We start from the raw sequence: 20,018 nt of genomic DNA, 5'->3' as shown, positions 1-20,018 counted from the left end.
CAGGGCTCTCTGCGCCTGTCAGCCCATGATTGATTGACAATGACAAACAATAGACCAATAATATCTGTCGATGCTGGCAACACACTGCTAGCCCTCTGTAGCCAATTGGCCGGCCCAATTGGAGGGAATTTAGAGAAAAAAAAGAAAAGAAAAAAAAACCATAGCGGACCGGCCCACATTGGGTCACCGGCCCATCTGGCCCGGTATGCCAGATGGCCAGTCCACCCCTGGTTCCATGTATGAATTATGAACCAGTGTATTCATAGGTGGTCACCACATGTTACATATTAATATATTTTTTTATTTGATTTCGGATTTGTGAATGGGAGAAATAGTAGATAGAAAACATACCAAACACTAATTATTCAAAGTTGAGTGTTGTGTGTGTGTATGTTGTGAGAATTTATTTGTGGCTCTACAGAATATCAGAAAAAACAGGAAGAGGGATGTTTTGAAATTGAAATATGACGGGGTTCTGCAGAAAGAGGAACCTATGTGGAGTTACTGGAAAGGGCCCACCTCATTCTCACATACAGCTTCCTTTTTTAAATGATTGCCGTTATTGCTCTCCGTCTTCTCACAAAGAGCAAGTTCACTTTTCATGTAACAACAGAAGGGCATCTGTTTAGAGAAAGGTCACGGCCCATGCTGGATGTAAAGTGTGTGTGTAACAGAGAAAAATAACTTAAATTGTCTTTCTCCTGGTGTGAAAAAATGCAGGGTGATATTTCACATACAGTACACACACTTTGCCCATGCTGTATAATATATGCATCCCCTTATAGTAGCTGGTTAATGAATAACAGAAGAGTGCATTTCAGTTAAAAGCAGTGACTCTTTGGAATAATATTGCTGCAGTACTACCATAAATACACGTTAAAAATAACGGTTTAATATCCCATCATGCTTTGTGAACATAAATAATGAGTTTGTTATCTGGTGATATAATGAATGGATATAGTATACAAGTGAATGTTTGCATTGATATGTGTATTTGTATAGTATATATGCCTGCACTTGGGTATGAAGACATGCCTACAGTACTGTAGTGTAATGTGTGTAAATATGTCTTAACATGCAGTTACTTATTTTCTGGACTCTGCCACTCTCCATGTTAATGTTGTATCGTGACAAAGGAAGGTATTAAAAAAAACTCTTGTACTCACGATATACTTTTGTGCGAACAAGAAATGTACTGGTGCGCCAAGTAGGAAGTGGAGCACACAGAAGACAACTGTTTCATTGCAGACCGTTCTATCTCACACAGGCTCCGCCCCATATTGGACTCTATGGGTACTACTCATCAATGACACGCGAGCGTTAACACACTGAAGTTGTATAAACCTCCTGACTGTCATCCTTTTCTATTCAGCAAGCAGGAGAGAAGTACACGTAAAAGAAAGAAAGAAGAAGAAGTATCGTACCGTCATGGATTCGCCACTTCTAGAGACCCGGGCCTGTCCTTCGTGCCCTGGCTTAATAGTGGGCGCCGATCCCCACCACCTCTGCTTCGAGTGTTTGGGGTCTGACCACGCCGTGGATGGCGTGAAGCCTTCTCCGTCCTGCACTGCCTGCCGGGTGCTCCCACGGCTCAGACGTCAGCACCGATGGCAGCATTTCCAGGCTCACTACGTCCCACAGCAGGGTAATGAGACGGATGACCAGGCGGAGCTCGATGTAGTGGAGATGGGGGACGAGGATGTGGCCGGGGAGGTGCCGTTCACGTTCGCCATTCGAGCGGAGTGGATGGCTCCATTTGTCGAGGAGGGGGATTAAGAGGACTTCTCGCTATTGGGCACTTCCAGGTCCGGCGTCCATGGAAGTCCACCACCCAGGTCTGTCCGCCAGGACTTCCCCCTGGTGATGGCCATGGCGGCGGAGCGTGTAGGGCTACCGCCCGCTCCCCCCACCACTGCAGCCGAAACCGGTGAGCCGCCTCTGTCAGGGGTTCTATGGCCCGGTCCGCCCGGCTCAGCCAGCCTTCGTTTCGCCGCGGTTGCCAGATATCTGGCAGTGTGTGGAGGCGTCGTGGCGACAGCCGCTGAAGGCGAAGGCTCCAGTGGCTGGTATGGCGGGAATTCTCAGGGTGCAGGGCCGCACCGACACAGCGTGTCCCGGCGAGCCCCCCCTTGATGAGAGCCTGGCAGCCGATCTGCTCCCACAGGCAGCAGGATGGGCGGACGGTAACAAGCCTCTGCCCCCGCTGCCTCGTGATCGAGAAACGCTGGGCAACTCCATAGGTATATGTGTGTGTTCCCAAGTGAAAGAAATTTGTTTAATCTTAATCTCAATGTAGTGCTTAGTCCTGTTGCAGTGCACCGGAACGAACGACACTAGCATAATATCTTCTGAAAACAGATGCCCGCCCGTCCACAGACACGCACGCACACACGCCCTGGCGACCAGACATCTTCTTCATAAAACTAATAATATGCCGTAATAATCGGGCAGTTCGATCTCGTGCGAACGAGAAAGTACATATTTTCGCACGAGATACTTTTTTTTTCCCATGAACCTTTAAGGGCTCCGTACTTTCCAATAAAAACACATTTATCTACAGATGAAGTGATTTTGATTAAATATTCCTACATTTGTTCTTAATAACTATGGACTGACTCAGCATGTGACGGAGCCCACGCACAATAAGGGGCACACTCTGGACTTAATTATCTCAAAGGGTCTGAATATCTCTAAGGTTGTGGTGACTGATGCTGCACTCTCGGATCATTCCTGTGTGTTCTTTGAGAGCTCTATTTCTGTTCACAAAAATGTTCAAAAAGAGGTAACCACAAAGCGATATTTAACTGAAAATACTAGGGAAATGTTTACTCAGAATTCTTCTTCCACACTTGCCCCTGCTAACATCTCAGTAAATGAGCTAGTAGATCATTCTAATTCAAAAATTAAAAATCTTATAGATGCCATTGTTCCAACTAAGGTAAAGGAAGTGACTGGGAAGAAAATATCTCCATGGAGAAAGGCCATGACCGTGAGAGCAGAAAAAAGAGAGTGTCGAAAAGCTGAACGTAGGTGGCGAAAAACAAATCTCCAGGTTCACTTTGAAATCTATAAAGAGAGACTTCGCCTTTATAAATTGGACTCTGACATCATTACCAAAAACAAAAACAATGCACGTGCCTTGTTTGCTACCCTCGACAGACTAACTAACCCCCCAGTGTCAGTAGCCTCTGAATTTCTATCCACCAGGGCATGCAATGATTTTGCCTCCTTCTTCACTGACAAAATTCAGAAAATCAGTCAGTGCCTCTGCATCAGGTACAGCAAATGTGTTGTCCCTATGTCCACCTAATATCAATTCAAACACCATGACACAATTCCATCAGATTAATGATAAAAACTTAGAGGACATTATTCAACTTCTGAAATCTTCCTCCTGCTGCCTTGATATTATTCCAACAGGATTTTTCAAAGATGTTTTTCGTTGCATGGCCTCAGATCTACTTCATATAGTAAACAAATCTCTTCACTCAGGTATTTTTCCACAGGCCCTGAAAACTGCAGTCATTAAACCGCTCTTAAAAAAGAATAATCTAGATGCTTCAGTAATGAACAATTACAGACCCATATCAAACCTGCCATTTCTAGGTAAAATCATTGAAAAAGTTGTTTTTCAACAGTTGAGTAATTTCTTGCATTTAAATAGTTGTTTCGATGTGTTCCAGTCAGGCTTTCGTCCAGACCACAGCACTGAGACTGCTCTTGTAAAGGTCTTCAATGACATCCACTTAAACACAGACAGTGGCAGAACTTCAGTGTTAGTATTATTAGATCTCAGTGCTGCGTTTGACACTGTTGACCACAACATATTACTCGACCGACTAGAAAACTGGGTGGGACTTTCGAAAACAGTTCTAAATTGGTTTGAATCCTACTTAAAGGACAGACACAACTTTGTTTCTATAGGTAAATACACATCTGAGTTGACAAATATGACATGTGGGGTACCTCAAGGCTCCATCTTGGGGCCTCTTCTCTTTAACATCTACATGCTACCACTGGCTCAGATAATGAAAAACAACAAAATAAGTTACCATAGCTATGCGGATGACACACAAATTTACGTAACAATTTCACCAGGAGACTATGCTCCAATTCAAACACTGAGTAAGTGCATTGAACAAATCAATGACTGGATGTGTCAGAACTTTCTCCAATTAAACAAAGATAAAACTGAGGTAACGGTTTTTGGAGCCAAGGCAGAATGTATAAAAGTTAGAGCTGAGCTTCAGTCTGCAATGTTCAAAACAACAGATAAAGCCAGAAATCTAGGTGTAGTCATGGACTCTGACCTGAGTTTCAACAGTCACATTAAAACAGTTACTAAATCAGCCTACTATCATCTAAAGAATATATCTAGGATTAGAAGACTAATGTCACAGCAGGATTTGGAAAAACTTGTCCATGCTTTTATCTTCAGTAGACTGGACTACTGCAATGGTGTCTTCACAGGTCTCACTAAAAAATCTATTAGAAAGCTGCAGCTAATTCAGAACGCTGCTGCTCAAGTCCTCACTAACACTAAGAAAGTGGATCACATCACTCCTGTTCTGAAGTCTTTACACTGGCTTCCTGTGTGTCAAAGAATATATTTCAAAATACTGCTGCTGGTTTCTAAAGCTTTGAATGGTTTAGGCCCAAAATACATGTCTGACCTACTGCTAAATTATGAACCATCCAGATCTCTCAGGTCTTCAGGGAATGGTCAGCTTTCTGTCCCCAGAGTCAGAACTAAACATGGTAAAGCAGCGTTCAGTTATTATGCTCCAAATATCTGGAACAAACTCCCTGAAAACTGCAGGTCCGCTGCAACTCTGACTACTTTTAAATCCAGACTAAAGACTTTTCTTTTTGCCGCTGCTTTTAATTGAACTATTCACATCTTAAACTGCACTGTAACTTTTATTTATGTATTTATTCTTTTAATGTTTATTTTATTATCTTTTCTTTTTAATGACTGATTTTAAATGCCATTTTCTTAATGTCTTTCGTTTTTTGTAAAGCACTTTGAATTGCCTTGTGTTGAAAGGTGCTATATAAATAAACTTGCCTTGCCTTACTTTCCTCGTAAAAAAGAAAAATGTATTGTCTCAAAGAATTAGCTCGTGAGAAGATTTAACTATAACAATATGTGAATAATAACTGAATGGATGTTGTGTTAATGCTGTGTGTTTGATTTGTTCTCTTTAATGGGATTTTTAAATGTATGTATTGTTGCATCCATAAGTTGCTATGGATGAATACAAAGGTGCATTATGTAATATAGATAAATGTTTAGATTTTAATTTTGTGCAATTATGTATAGATATTTTTTCAATTTGTTTGGAAACATGTTAATTTCCCTATTATTAAGTTGTCAACTGTGAGTTATAAAACACAACTCGAGATTACATTTCAGAGTTGTATTTACCAAGATTAGAAATATAATAAAATGCGTAGATATTTTTTTAGAATCCATGAATTACTTATTATTACCCTGTTGCTGGAAGATGTGCACCTAAGATTTTCCAGAAATAAATATATTATAATACAAATCATAATTAACATGTTCAAGTCCTAAAGTATACATTTAAACATTTTATTGGAATATTGGGTCAGTCATGTTTCACCAGCAGAGGGTGCTGTGATATCACTAAAGAGAGCTCTACACAGTGTCAGGTGCTCCTATCATCAGCAGCATGTGCACCCATTGACACTGCCCATTAACAAACCCCTGAAGTAAACAAACTGAAAGATGCTTTCAATTTCGACATGTGGAAATGACACGGCAGAAAGCAACATGAAAGCAGAATAGAAAACGGAGGTCCTTATCTGGTCCATCCAGAGGGTCAGAGTTCAGTCTGTACCTTCCTTCCTCTTTCAGCCCACTGAAGTGGGCTGAAAAAAAAATTCATGATGAGCTGGTAGCTTCCGACACACATATCTCTTACAACACACACATTGTGTGGTCACTTTGCCAAAAATACTGCCAGTGTTTCATAGAAAACGGCCCATTCTGTATAGGCACTGTCCTTTTACATATGAGGATGTGTAAGAACATGAGGAAGCTGATGCATGTATTTGACTTCATTCTGAGTTTTGATGTTTATTCCTTAATTTATTTGCTTTGTATTAGTGCACATGTTTGAAAAAAAGTATTTGAAGGCCAATACAAATCCAGTGTCTTATTTATTTATATATCGCTGACAGGACTTCATTCAAAAATGTTGAACGTATTCATGTTGCTGAAGGTAACAGTGCATATGTAGTTAATGTATGCACCTCAAAGTGGATGAATGCATGTCTTATGGACTACTCTTTTTATATTTGTGAGTGAGTGTGTGAACCTAGAAGATGCATCGGTCTACTTCATTTTGGGGACTAAGGTCAGGAGTGTGTGTGTGTGTACGTATGTATATTACTTATGTTGTGGGGCCATAAACCTTGTTTACGCAGTGACATTGTGGGGAAACTGCTTACTTTTGGGGAAAACAGTTATCATAACATTGATAACAATCATCATTACATTTTAGAATGAAGACTTTGTGTAGGGTTAAGTTGTGTGTGTGTGTGTGTGTGTGTGTGTGTGTGTGTGTGTGTGTGTGTGTGTGTGTGTGTGTGTGTGTGTGTGTGTGTGTGTGTGTGTGTGTGTGTGTGTGTGTGGTGTGTGTGTGTGTGTGTGTGTGTGTGTGTGTGTGTGTGTGTGTGTGTGTGTGTCCTTCATGCTCATGCGTACAGCTGTACAGTATTTCCGCTCTGTAATGTGGGCAGCAGAGAGCTTACCACTGCTTCAGAAAAAGGCCAAAACATGTTAAATTGGGTAGCTCCGCTCGGATGCCAGGCTGCCAGCATGTTTCCATGGTAACAGAGGAGTTTGGCAGGTGGCCAGGCCCTGCAGTGTGGAGTCCCAGCGCATCGAAGAGCTCCTAAATATACACCCATTTCTCTCACACATACACACAGACTCACTTTACTGCAAACACTCCATCATGCATAATAACACAGGCATGTCCACATACAGGCATATAATCGAACATGATCACACACACACTCTCACACACACACATGCACCTTTGTTAATTAAGAGGACTTTTGGTATGAATACACACCGATATTAGCCAGACATTTTTTATTAACAGGGTCGGTGTCCTGCTAATAAATACTAATTCTAAAAGCGTAGAAAGCTTAAATACGCACAGTGCTCAAAGTGGGCCGGTACTATCCTGTATCGCAGTACTCCGGCACCTCCACATTTTTCTTTTATTTGCATACCGGCACTTCTAAAAGGCTACTGACTCTTCGCAGCCTCTCAAATCATGTTCAATTGATCATTTTTCCATTAAAGGGAAACACTGCTTTAGCAAGGGAGCACCACGTTCCCAGCGGGTAACCACGCAGATAATTTCTGTGTCCGGGCCCGGGCCGAGCAGGCATCATATGTCCGAAAAATAGGCAGAGTATCCGGATTACATGGAGCTCAGCACAATGTTACAATAAGTTATAATTTACTTTTAATAAGGTAACTTTATCTTTGTTTACATGCATCCAATCGTGAATGTATACATTTGCCCTTAATAATATCTTGACGTTTGGGAATCCGCATTCCGTGCAAATTCACAAGGGGGAGGGACTCCCCGGACTGCGGTAACAGTCAGGGCATATTCACATTTCATTCCCCAGACGTTCAAGGTAGGACTGGTGTAAAAACTTAAAATGACACAGCTAATGTTATCTTTTAATTCTTGTTTCGAGGCTTGTCACTGGAAGCTTGTTGAAACTGTATGGAATTAGAGACAAGTTTTAGGCTAAAATGTTAGCAGCTACGTCTAATGCTAGCTTACTTGGGGACACGTGTCAGCATTTATCTAGTCAGTAGGCCTACATTTGCATTTTTTATTCAAAATAATTTATTTAAGGCAGTTTTTTCCATACATTTATTGAGCAAGCATTTGTAGATAATATTGATGAGTGTAATTCAGTTAGTTAGTCATCTGTTTCTGCATCTGAGTGTAAAGTACATTTAACATTTAAACCCATACAGCGTAACAGCGTTAACACTGTGGTTGAGATTGTGAGGGAAGCATCCAGTGAAAACATGAAGCTGAACAGTTTATTTTGTTTATAGATGTAAAATGCACTGACTTAGCAGCCATTGTTACACATATTGAGCTGTTTCAGTGGCATGGCTTGCGTAGATCATCAAACAGTAGCATGGCGTGGGAAAAAAATTAGGGGAAGCGAATAATATGTCCTTTCTTTTGGGTCAGGGGTGTGGTGGTCAATGTAATAACGTAACCAGATGAGTGATTACAGCACCCGGTATCATTTTACACACATTTGTATCATACAGATGCAGGACGTACACACGCCTGTTATCTAACCGACAGGTCCGCACGCACTCTCCAGCCAAAACTCTAAGCATTCATTCACAAACTAAATCAGGAGACCTTTAACGTTTTACGTCCGATTCGCTCCTTTTTTCCTCGCTGTACACAGCTCCAGTTTGGGCATTGGCCTGTCATCAGATTGTATTTGTTGTTGCTGCTGTAGCGGAAGTTTAGTACAATTATTTTTGATTAAATGCTCCAAATCTCCACCCTCCATAATTGCACTTGCTTCAGTTGCTTGCTACTTTCTAACGGCGGTGAGAGTGGTGCAGTGACGCTATCTATCTTCTCTCGATTAGAAAATTATAAAAGTAGGGTAGACATGTGGATATTATCCGACTGAACAAAATGTGCATTTATCTAACAGGTTTGTTTTCCACTGACCTTATTTCGAGCTATTTTCCAAAATCCTATGGAGAAATCCCATTGCTTTTTTGTCGAGGGATACATGAGGGAAACCGAGCGCAGCTTACTTCCGGATTTTAGGACGCGTCACTGCAACACTAAATTGATGCAATTTGATTGGATTGTGAGGCAAGGGAAGCCAGCCGCCTCTGGCTTCCCTTGGCATGGCCCTGACTAATCACAGGTTGGCAGGGGCATGACGTGAGCCTTGTCTGATTGGTCAATCCCTCCATTTTTTTTCACCAAGGGAAGCCAATTTCGGCTGGCCTCCTCTCGCAACAGTGAGTGCAATCTACTGTTTCACCATAACATCTAGAGGGGCGCTGTTTCACTCTTTGTAAAATACTCAATGAAAATGGGGGAGAGATGGACCGGCAGCAACACACAACAAAGAATTTCCGAAACTAAACAAAGTGTTTTTATTTATTTAAAATTATAACTACAATCCGAAAAAACAGGGGAAGCCTGGCTTCCCTTGGCCTCCAGGAGAAAACGCCACTGTAATCAAAGGGTCTGTTTTCTCACCATCAGCGAAAATCAACCCTTTGCTGGATATGGCATCAGCAAGACCCCGGAGAGCAAAGATTAAACCTAGAGAAGAGGCTGCACATTTTTCAAGATTTCCACTGAGGCAGAGACTTTGCATGAAGATGCTGCCATGACATCTGAGTCCCACTATGATGACATTCAACAGGTGAGTTAACCACAACTCAATGTTGGTATTAGTTACATGTTTCTTTCCAGTTATAAACCATGAAGACTGGATTTGAATTGTGAGGTTATATACAAAGGTCCTGTGTATCACTCTACTGGACAGCTTTAGACACTAAGAGGACTGTGTGTCAATGCTGTTTTTCTTCTTAATGTCAAACTGAATGATCATACTCTTTAGATATCCATCCATCCATCTTCTCCCGCTTATCCGTGGTCGGGTCACGGGGGTAGCAGTTCCAGCAGAGAGCCCCAAAATGTATTTTCCCTGGCCACATCAACCAGCTCGGACTGGGGGATCCCAAGGCGCTCCCAGGCCAGCAAAGAGATATAATCCCTCCACCTGGTCCTAGGTCTACCCCTTGGTCTCTTCCCAGCTGGACATGCCTGGAACACCCTCCCTAGGTGTCCGAACCACCTCAACTGGCTCCTTTCGATGCGAAGGAGGAGCGGTTCAACTCCGAGTCCCTCCCGGATGACTGCACTTCTCACCTTATCCCTAAGGGAGACACCAGCCACCCTGCGGAGAAAACCCATCTCGGCCACTTGTATCCGCAATCTCGTTCTTTCGGTCATGACCATAGGTGAGGGTAGGAACGAAAATGGCCCGGTAGACAGAGAGCTTTGCCTTCTGGCTCAGCTCTCTTTTCGTCACAACGGTGCGGTAAAGCGACTGCAGTACCGCTCCCGCTGCTCCGATTCTCGGGCCCATCTCACGCTCCATTGTTCCCTCACTCGAGAACAATACCCCGAGATACTTTAACTCCTTCACTTGGGGTAAGGACTCATTCCCTACTTGGAGTGGACAGTCCATCGGTTTCCTGCTGAGAACCATGGCCTCAGATTTGGAGGTGCTGATCCTCATCCCAGCCGCTTCACACTCGGTTGCGAACCGATCCAGTGAGTGCTGAAGGTCGCAGACCGATGAAGCCATTAGAACCACATCATCTGCAAGAATCAGTGGTGCAATCCTTAGTTCACCGAACTGCAGACCCCCCCCTGCCCCACGACTACGCCTCAAAATCCTATCCATGTATATTACAAACAGGATTGGTGACAAATCGCAGCCCTGTCGGAGGCCAACCCTCACCAGAAATGGGTCCGACTTACTGCCGAGGACCCGGACACAGCTCTCGCTTTGGAAGTACAGAGATTGGATGGCCCGGAGTAGAGACCCCCTCACCCCATACTCCTGCAGCACCTCCCACAGTAACTCCCTGGGAACTCGGTCATACCCCTTCTCCAAGTCTACAAAACACATGTAGACCGGATAAGCATACTCCCAGGCCCCCTCCAGGATCCTTGCGAGAGTAAAAAGCTGATCCGTCGTTCCACGACCAGTACGGAATCCGCATTGTTCCTCCTCAATCTGAGGTTCGACAATCGGCCTGACCCTCCTTTCGAGTACCTTAGAGTAAACTTTCCCGGGGAGGCTGAGTAGTGTGATGCCTCTGTAGTTGGCACACACCATCTGATCCCCCTTTTTGAAAAGGGGAACCACCACCCCGTTTGCCACTCCTTCGGTACTGTTTCCGACTTCCACGCAACGTTTATGAGATGTGTCAACTATGACAGTCCCTCAACACCCAGAGCCTTCAGCATTTCTGGGAGGATCTAATCCACCCCCGGGGCTTTGCCACTGTGGAGTTGTTTGACGACCTCCGTGACCTCCCCCCGGGAGATTGGTGTTGATCCCCCGTCATACTCCAGCTCTGCCTCTAACATAGAGGGCGGAGTTGTCAGGTTCAGGAGTTCTTCAAAGTGTTCATTCCAACGCCCTAACACTCCATCAGTTTAGGTAAACAACGTCCCATCCTTACTGTACACAGCTTGGATGTTTCCCTGCTTCCCCCTCCTGAGGTGTCAAGACAGTTTTCCAGAACAACTTTGGTGCCGCCCGAAATTCCTTTTCCATGTCTTCTCCGAACTTCTCCCACACCCGCTGCTTTGCCTCGGCCACGGCTGAGACTGCTGCCCTTCGGGCCTGTCGGTACCTTGCAACTGCCCCGGGAGTCCCTCGGGATAACAAATCCCTGAAGGCCTCCTTTTTCAGTCGGACGGCTTCTCTGACCACCGGTGTCCACCAGGAGGTTCGAGGGTTACCGCCCCTTGACGCACCTAAGACCTTGAGACCACATCTCCCCGCCGCGGCTTCGGCAATAGAGGCTTTGAACACCGCCCACTCTGGTTCAATGTCCCGAACCTCCACAGGAATGCCCGAAAAGCTCCGCCGGAGGTGTGAGTTGAAGGCCTCCTGAACTTGGGCCTCCTCTAGACGTTCCCAGTTCACCCGAACTACACGTCTGGGCTTACCCGGTCTGTCCTGAGGCTTCCCCCGCCATTCGACCCAACTCACCACCAGATGGTGATCAGTTGACAACTCCGCCCCTCTCTTTACCCTCAGGTCCGATGATACGATAACGAAATTGATCATGGACCTTCTGCCTAGGGTGCTCTGGTACCACGAACAATTATGAGCATCCTTATGTTCGAACATGGTGTTTGTTATGGCCAATCCATGACTAGCACAGAAGTCTAGTAACAAACCACCCCTCCAAGTGTCTCCATCATTGCCCACATGTGCATTGAAGTCTCCCAGCAAGATTGAAGAGTCCCCTTCAGGAGCCCCATACAGGACTCTTTCCAGGGTCTCCAATAAGGCCGTATACTCTGAACTGCTGTTTGGTGCATAAGCACACACAGTGGCGTAACAAGGTTGTGATTGGCCCCGGTGCATTGCCCCCCCAACCAACCATAAGCGCACGCTGATGCGCTCACACACACACACAGACATACACAACCACTCAGAAGCGCCACATGTATAGGCTATCAACAACAGCCTGCCCTGGCCTCAGACCACCACAGTCTGACAACGGCACAGCGAACTAAGAAGAGGATTACACCTGTTTCCTTGATGTTTGTCTCTGGGAAATGGGCCGGTAGGCCTACATGGACCGGTTGCTATAATATAGCTTTTGATCTTGGTGTCAGGGGTCTCAATAGCGCCATAGAGTCCCCCATTGGTTGGGGAACTGTTGGACCAGCTTCTCCTCCTGGCTGGCTGGAGAGGAATATTGCACAGCCACGGATACAGCTTAACTTGTGGAGCTACATGGTGAGCTATCGTTAGCCTCTGGCTGCCGCTGCACGTCAACATTGTTAACGTTAGCACTCGATTTCGAGGACGATGTATGACAAAATAAAGGTCTAATTTTGTCAGTTTAGCTGTTACATCTCCTTGTTCTCTCTTGTCCTTTCTCTTTTTAGCACTGCTCTTTTGCTTTGGTTTGCTGTACATTATAAATTATAAAAACTTTTTTTATAATGCTACCGAACTTGCTGCTGCTAGCTACAGTAAAGTACAGGTTGATTAAACGGTTCACATGACATGAAAGGGAGCAAGGTCATTGGACAGACAAATTACAAATTAATTTAGGTTGCTTGGTTACTTTGAAGACTGCGTGAACCAATAAATGCCATTGGGGCCCAAAAAAAATGAAAGAAAAAAAAAATTAAAACTTTTTGGTTTTTTTGTTCCATGGGCCCCTGGCTGGCTCTGGGCCCGGCTGCACCGTCGATAGTTACGCCACTGAGCACACACAACAGTCAGAGTTCCCCCCCCCCCCCCCCATAACCCACAGGCGTAGGGAGGCGACCCTCTAGTCCACTGGGGTAAACTCCAAAAATGAAGCAACCAAACGGGGACTTGTGAGTATCCCCACACCCGCCCGGCGCCTCACACCTTGAGCAACTCCGGAGAAGAATAGAGTCCAACCCCTATCCAGAAGTAAGGTTCCAGAGCCGATGCTGTGCGTAGAGGTGAGCCCACCAGATCCAACTGGTAACGCTCCACCTCCCGTACAAGCTCCGGCTCCTTCCCCCCCAGAGAGGTGACGTTCCACGTCCCCAAAGCCAGCTTCTGTCGCCCTTGTCTGGTCCGTCGAGACCCTCTGCTTTCATTGCCACCCTTCTGGCAGCGCACCCGACCCCATCGCTGTTTCCCGTAGGTGGTGGGTCCGCCGGACGGAGAAGCGGAGGTGTTGCCCACTTTGCCTTTTCGGGCTGTTCCCGGCCGGGCTACGTGGCAAGCCCAGCCACGCTTGCTGACGAGTCCTCCTTCTGGGCCTGGCTCCAGAAGGGGACCCCGGGCTTCCTCCGGGCCGGGTATCCTCACTTCCTGTGTCGTCTTTCATGAGGTCTTTTGAACCAATCTTAGTCTGGCCCCTTGCCTGAGACCAATTTGCCATGGGAGACCCTACCAGGAACACAAGGTTCCAGACAACACAGCCCCCAGGTTCATCAGGGCACACAAACACTCTTTAGATATTAAATACTATAATCAGTGTTTTTCTACCTGATTGTGTTAAGAGCCAGTAAAGCATTTGTGTACTACTCTGGATGTTTAGTGATTACACTTGGTCCTTCTTCATCCACAAGATTTCCACTGAAGTAGAGACTCTGCATGAATATGCTGTCATGACATCTGAGTCCCACTATGATGACATTCAACAGGTTAAGACTATAAGGGTTATTAACGCCTTTGTTACCTCGAGACTGGATTACTGCAATGCTCTGTATGTGAGTATGGACCAGGCCTCAATTAGACGCCTGCAGCTAGTGCAGAACGCAGCTGCACGTCTTCTAACTGGCCATAAAAAGTGTGACCACATCACCCCAATTCTGGCCTCATTGCACTGGCTTCCAGTTCGGTTCAGAATAGATTTTAAAATCATTTTATTTGTTTTCAAAGCCCTAAATGGGCTGGCTCCGGCCTATGTAGCCAAACTCCTCCATCGCTACACCCCAGGCAGAGCCTTAAGGTCGGCTGATCAGCTGCTGCTGATAGTGCCTAAGACCAGGCTCAAAACCAGAGGGTACAGAGCATTCGCAACAGCGGGCCCCAGGCTCTGGAATATGTTGCCCCTCCATGTGAGGTCGGCCCAGACCCTGGGGGTTTTTCAATCAACACTTAAAACTCACTTTCTCTCTCTGGCCTTCTAGGCTTCTCTTATCAAGAACAACTTTTACCCAAGACCTTTTCCCTCTCTAACCTCTCGAGTTTTATTAGAGGGAAACGGTTTGTAGAGTGGCTTAGACAGGCCGGGGAGTGTTACAATTCGTAGACACAGCGTACCTCCCTATCTCATCAATTTCCAACTAAGGCTCCAGTGGGGACCTTGTTCCCAGAGTGTGCCTCTCCACCTATGTTTCTTACTCTCTTACTTGCTACCCTTTTCCCTCAACCTATTCTAAGGGAGTGCTTGTTCTTCCGTCTGTCTGTGTCTGTGTATTCTCTTGTTCCGATTAACCCAGCCAAATATTTTCTTGTTTTGTGTCTATATCTACGCCGGGATCCGGAGTCGAGGCTGATCTTCTTGCTGTGGTCCTGGATCCTCTATCCTGAGTTCTGGATTAAGTCGTGGACTTCGGGTCGTGGCTAAACCTGTCTCTGTGGTCCTGCATGGGTCTCGTCTTGCTGCCTCCCTGAAGGCTCCCACAGGATTGTAGTTGACATCTTCGTAGATTCATCTTCTTATTACAGACACATGCATTTCCTAACATTTGGACTACCTATGCTGTAAAATGTATTACCTCTTCGATTTACACACGGCATCCATTGCACGTCTGTCCGTCCTGGGAGAGGGATCCCTCCTCTGTTGCTCTCCCTGAGGTTTCTCCCATTTTTTCCCTCTAAACTTTGGGTTTTTCTCCGGAAGTTTTTCCTTGTACGATGTGAGGGTCTAAAGATAGAGGGTGTCGTTTTTTCTCATACTGATATTCTGAATCAATCTGTTCTATTGTATTAGCTGTAAAGTGTCTCTATACTGTAGGCTATTTTATTATATGAACAGCACTTTGGCTCGACCAAAATCGTTTATTAATGTGCTATAAATAAAACTTGATTTGATTTGAAGACTTTTATATGTTGTTCATTTCACTACATTAACACTTGTTTTATAAAGAGCTTGACACAAAATGTAATGTCATCTTCTTCATGAGGACTGTGTGCTTCTGGTTTGCTCAGACTTGATGGATAGTGCTTACAACAAAAGCATTAATGATTGAGAAGTTAGTTTCTATCATGCGTCTGAGTCCTGCATCTCGACGAGGTTAATTTTACAATGATGACTGAGCCTTTATCATGACCAAAAATTAACAGAATATGGTTTCCTGAAACTATATTGTTGCATACGTCTTTTTCCTGATAAGTCATTTAAAAACATTGTGAGGACGAAATACAAGTCTCAGAAAACTTGATCCTGTAAGGACTATTATGTCAAATAATAACTTTAAGCTGCTTAAGTAAAAAAACAAAACGTAACCGGTTGAAGAATCATTCCTGCAAGCTCTGCACAGTTAGACTTACAGATGTTTAAATATGGCAAAGAGCAAGCATTAGCATTTGAGCCAGCACAATATCAGAAATTGGAAGAAGGAAATCCGGAAAGACAGTTCGATGGCTTCATCCCAAAACCATTTGTAGTTATAGTTTTAGTAAGTAACATAATACATCTAAACGTGGTTACCATTGACTGATCTCTTTTTCTGTTTGTAGAGTCTCTTGAAAATGCTGTGGAGAGGAATCCCAGGAGGATGCAAAAACAGAAGTGGTCTCCAAAAGAGGTGGCAGCAGTTTTGAGACATTTTAATGCACACATTACCAAGGGGAAATTGGCCACGATGATAGAATGCAGACAGTGCAAAGCTGCAGAGCATCCTATTCTGGCTGGTCGCTCTTTGCAAAATATTAGAGACTTCGTCAGGAACCAAGAATAAAGATACTATACTCAATAACTCCTGTTATAAAGCTACAAACATCACATTTTAAATCACACAATAATATACTGTTGCTTAAACTACACATGCAATTTTGCGAAAATAGGTGGTTTTAGTAGTTTATTTGCAGTATTGGAATATAATTCAATGGCTGGCTATGAACTGTTCATGAACTGTTCATGAACCATTGACTGTGGGTCAATTGGCAACCATAGAAAACAACAATTATGTCAATCACAATGGAACTTTACTCAAATTAACAAACAAACAAACATACATGTATACAGGTGGAGCGCTACAATTAATCGTATCACTATTTGAAGCAGTTCTTGACACTCAGCTGCACAAAAAATGTTGTTACGGGTCCCAAAAGCTTGGGTACCACAGCAACAATAAATGATTTCTGTAGAAAACAGAAAAGTGCAGCAGCAATAATTATACACAGGATCCGGTTGATCGTCTGGAATGCTTCTTATTCAAAATTCAAAGTACACAGTTACATTCAAATAGCTGCACTTTACAAACATCACATTTCTCCATTTAAGTTATCCGTCTGTCACAGTCAATTACTGTATCTCAAGGAGAAATTCAACATAGTCAATATAAATAATTACATCACATTGCATTTAGCTGACGCTTTTATCCAAAGCGACTTACAATAAGTGCGTTCGACCAACAAAATACAAACTTGAAGAAAACAGAATCATAAAGTACATCAGGTTTCATAGAGCAAAAACATTTCAAGTGCTACTCAACTGGCTTTAGGTAAGCCAGCCCTTTATTAGTATATAAGTGCTTTGTTAATAGTTCTATTGCTCGAAGTGGAGTCGAAAGAGATGAGTTTTCAGTCTGCCCCGGAAGGTGTGTAAGCTTTCTGCTGTCCTGATGTCAATGGGGAGCTCATTCCACCATTTTGGAGCCAGGATAGCAAACCCACGTGTTTTTGCTGATGGGAACTTGGCTCCCCTTTGCAGCGAGGGTGCAGCGAGCCGTTTGGTTGATGCAGAGCGGAGTGCACGTGCTGGGGTGTACGGTTTAACCATGTCCTGGATGTAGGAAGGGCCAGATCCATTCGCAGTCGAATTCTGGGTCAGCTGGGGACGCATCCTCCTGATGTTGTAAAGCGTGTATCTGCAGCAGCGGGTTGTAGCAGCTATGTTTGCAGTGAAGGACAGGTTGTTATCTATAAACACATAACGCTATCAAATAATACTTTCTATCAATATATCTATCTTTACCAAATATAACATATTATGGAGATCACAAAAATACACTGTCAATGTTAATAAACAAAAAACAAGCCAATGTGCCTGCGAGCCTTCGCTCAGGTCACATTTACCCAGGCGCGGCTGAAGCCCGCGAAAATGGCATCTATTGTTGCCGACAGTTTAGTATTTTTAAAATACCGTTACTATGTCAAACATGCTCAAAACCTTCTGACACACTCTCCTAAACATATCCAACATCATATCTAATTCACACAAGTTAACATCGATCATTTTCATTATGTACTGACCTGTAGAAAACAGAAAAGTGGAGCAGCAATAATTATACACAGGATCCGGTTGATCGTCTGGATTGCTTCTGAGGAGGGGGCGGAAGTGTCCCCCCTAAGGTAACCCAGATGTCACCGCTCACCTGCCAAAGGTTCCACCTTGGCGCTACTTACTCGTACTGCTTCTCAAACAGTACAGATAAACCATAAAATGATATGAATGTCACCAAAATAAATACAGATAATGTTCAGTTTCAAATTCACCATTGTTTTGTTTTAAGATTAAAAGTTTTAAAAAAGAAAGAAATGTTCAAATAGTAGATGAATATTCAAGAGGTCTTTAAAAACATCACACTGATCATCAAAAGTTCATAAAATGCTCATGAATATTCAAAAATATTCTGAACTTGCCACAATCATCCAAAATTCATGAAATGCTCATAGTCATGAAAAGTTCATGAAATACTCATGCACACTTTTTGGGGTTTTAATTATAATGTTGTGATTGGCTGGATCATGAAAAGTTCATAAACTGCTCATAAAAGTCTGTCATGAGCAAAACAGGAACTTTATATGAATGAACAATGTTCATAAACATTTCATGAACTGCTCTTTAAAATGGTTCATGAGCATTTTAAGAATTTTGGTTCATGAACATGACAAGTGAACATATAATGAGTTGTTCATGAATGTTTCATGAGTGCTCATGAACTCCATATCGCAGGGGTCATCCTTGCTAACCAAAAGTTGATTCATTTAGTCAATTTTTATGACGCAAAGAAGCTTCGGACATTCACCAGTGGGGTATTCATTGAATTATGTTATGTCGCAGAACAAAACGTGAACATCTCAAAAGCTTGTGTTAACCACAGATCTTATTTCAGGCAACTAACTACCAACACCGTTGACCTGTGACGATGGAACCGGACGTAGTAAAACAAAAAAACTCATTCCAGAGTTTTAGGACTCATTCCTCCACCAGTCTAATACCCCAGTCGAAATAATGCAATTCCTGATATTATCCAGATATTATAATCAAAATAAGCTTTAATATTTTTCAAATGGCACTAAAACAAACTGAATCACTTTCCAAAATATTTATATAAAATATACCGTTTTTGTACACCTCTTTTTTCTTAGTAAACAACCTTTACAGTGAACAATAATCAAACACCCCCTTTCAGAAATATATTACCTCAATGAATATATATAAAAATGGTGTGATTCTGTTCTGTCTTACACGATAATACCTGTACTTTATTGAATCAGGGTATCTTTTTCACTTCTCTACCATGATCTTCTCCATGATCAACATTATTGGGATCTATCCCAATGAATGAGTGTATGCTACTGATTTTAAAGGACTGAGTGTGCCATTGGGCCGGCGTGGGTTGGGCTGCTTGATGTCTAATGTCCTGATGACTCTGGAGCTCACAATAAATCTACTCTGGCAGTTTGCTGGTTTCGCCCAGAATCTATACACATGATAAATCTATGCCTCCTTCCAGAGAATAGTGAATGCTTACTGAATGTCATGGAGCGGTGCATCATCTGAGTGTGGAAATAAAAGAAACGCAAATAGTTCACCAAAGTAAAGCCAATACATTTCAAAAATGTTGTTAAAATAGAACAATTTAATGTGTTTACTATGGTAATAGTGATGTTGCAAACAAATTGCCGAATAATCTCAAAATGTCTTTGGAATTTGGGTTTATTGACTCCGTACGCATGTTCTCTCTCCTCTCTCAAATCAAATCAGGTTTTATTTATATAGCACGATTTTTGGTCGAGCCAAAGTGCTGTACATATAATAATTACCTTACAGTAAGGACACTATACAGTAAATACAACAGCACAATTTGTGCAGAATAGCAGTATGAGAAAACGACACCCTCTGTCCTTAGACCCTCACATCGTACAAGGAAAAACTTCCGGAGAAACCCCACAGTTTTAAAGGGAAAAATGGGAGAAACCTCAGAGGAGGGATCCCTCTCCCAGGACGGACAGACGTGCCCTAGATGCCGTGTGTAAATCGAAAAGATAATACATTTTACAGCATAGGTAGACCGAATGTTAGGAAATGCATGTGTCTATAATAAGAAGTTGAATCCACGGGATGTCAACAATCCTGTGGGAGCCATCAGGGAAGCAGCATGATGAGACCCAGGCAGGACCGCAGAGACAGGCCCAGCCACGACCCGAAGTCGACGACTTAATCCAGAACTCAGGATAGAGGATCCAAGGCA

This window comes from Pseudochaenichthys georgianus, chromosome 7 (assembly GCF_902827115.2).
Source record: "Pseudochaenichthys georgianus chromosome 7, fPseGeo1.2, whole genome shotgun sequence".
In the NCBI taxonomy this organism is placed as follows: Eukaryota; Metazoa; Chordata; class Actinopteri; order Perciformes; family Channichthyidae; genus Pseudochaenichthys; species Pseudochaenichthys georgianus.
The sequence above is the reverse complement of the archived record's forward strand: the minus strand, read 5'-3'. Positions refer to the sequence as shown.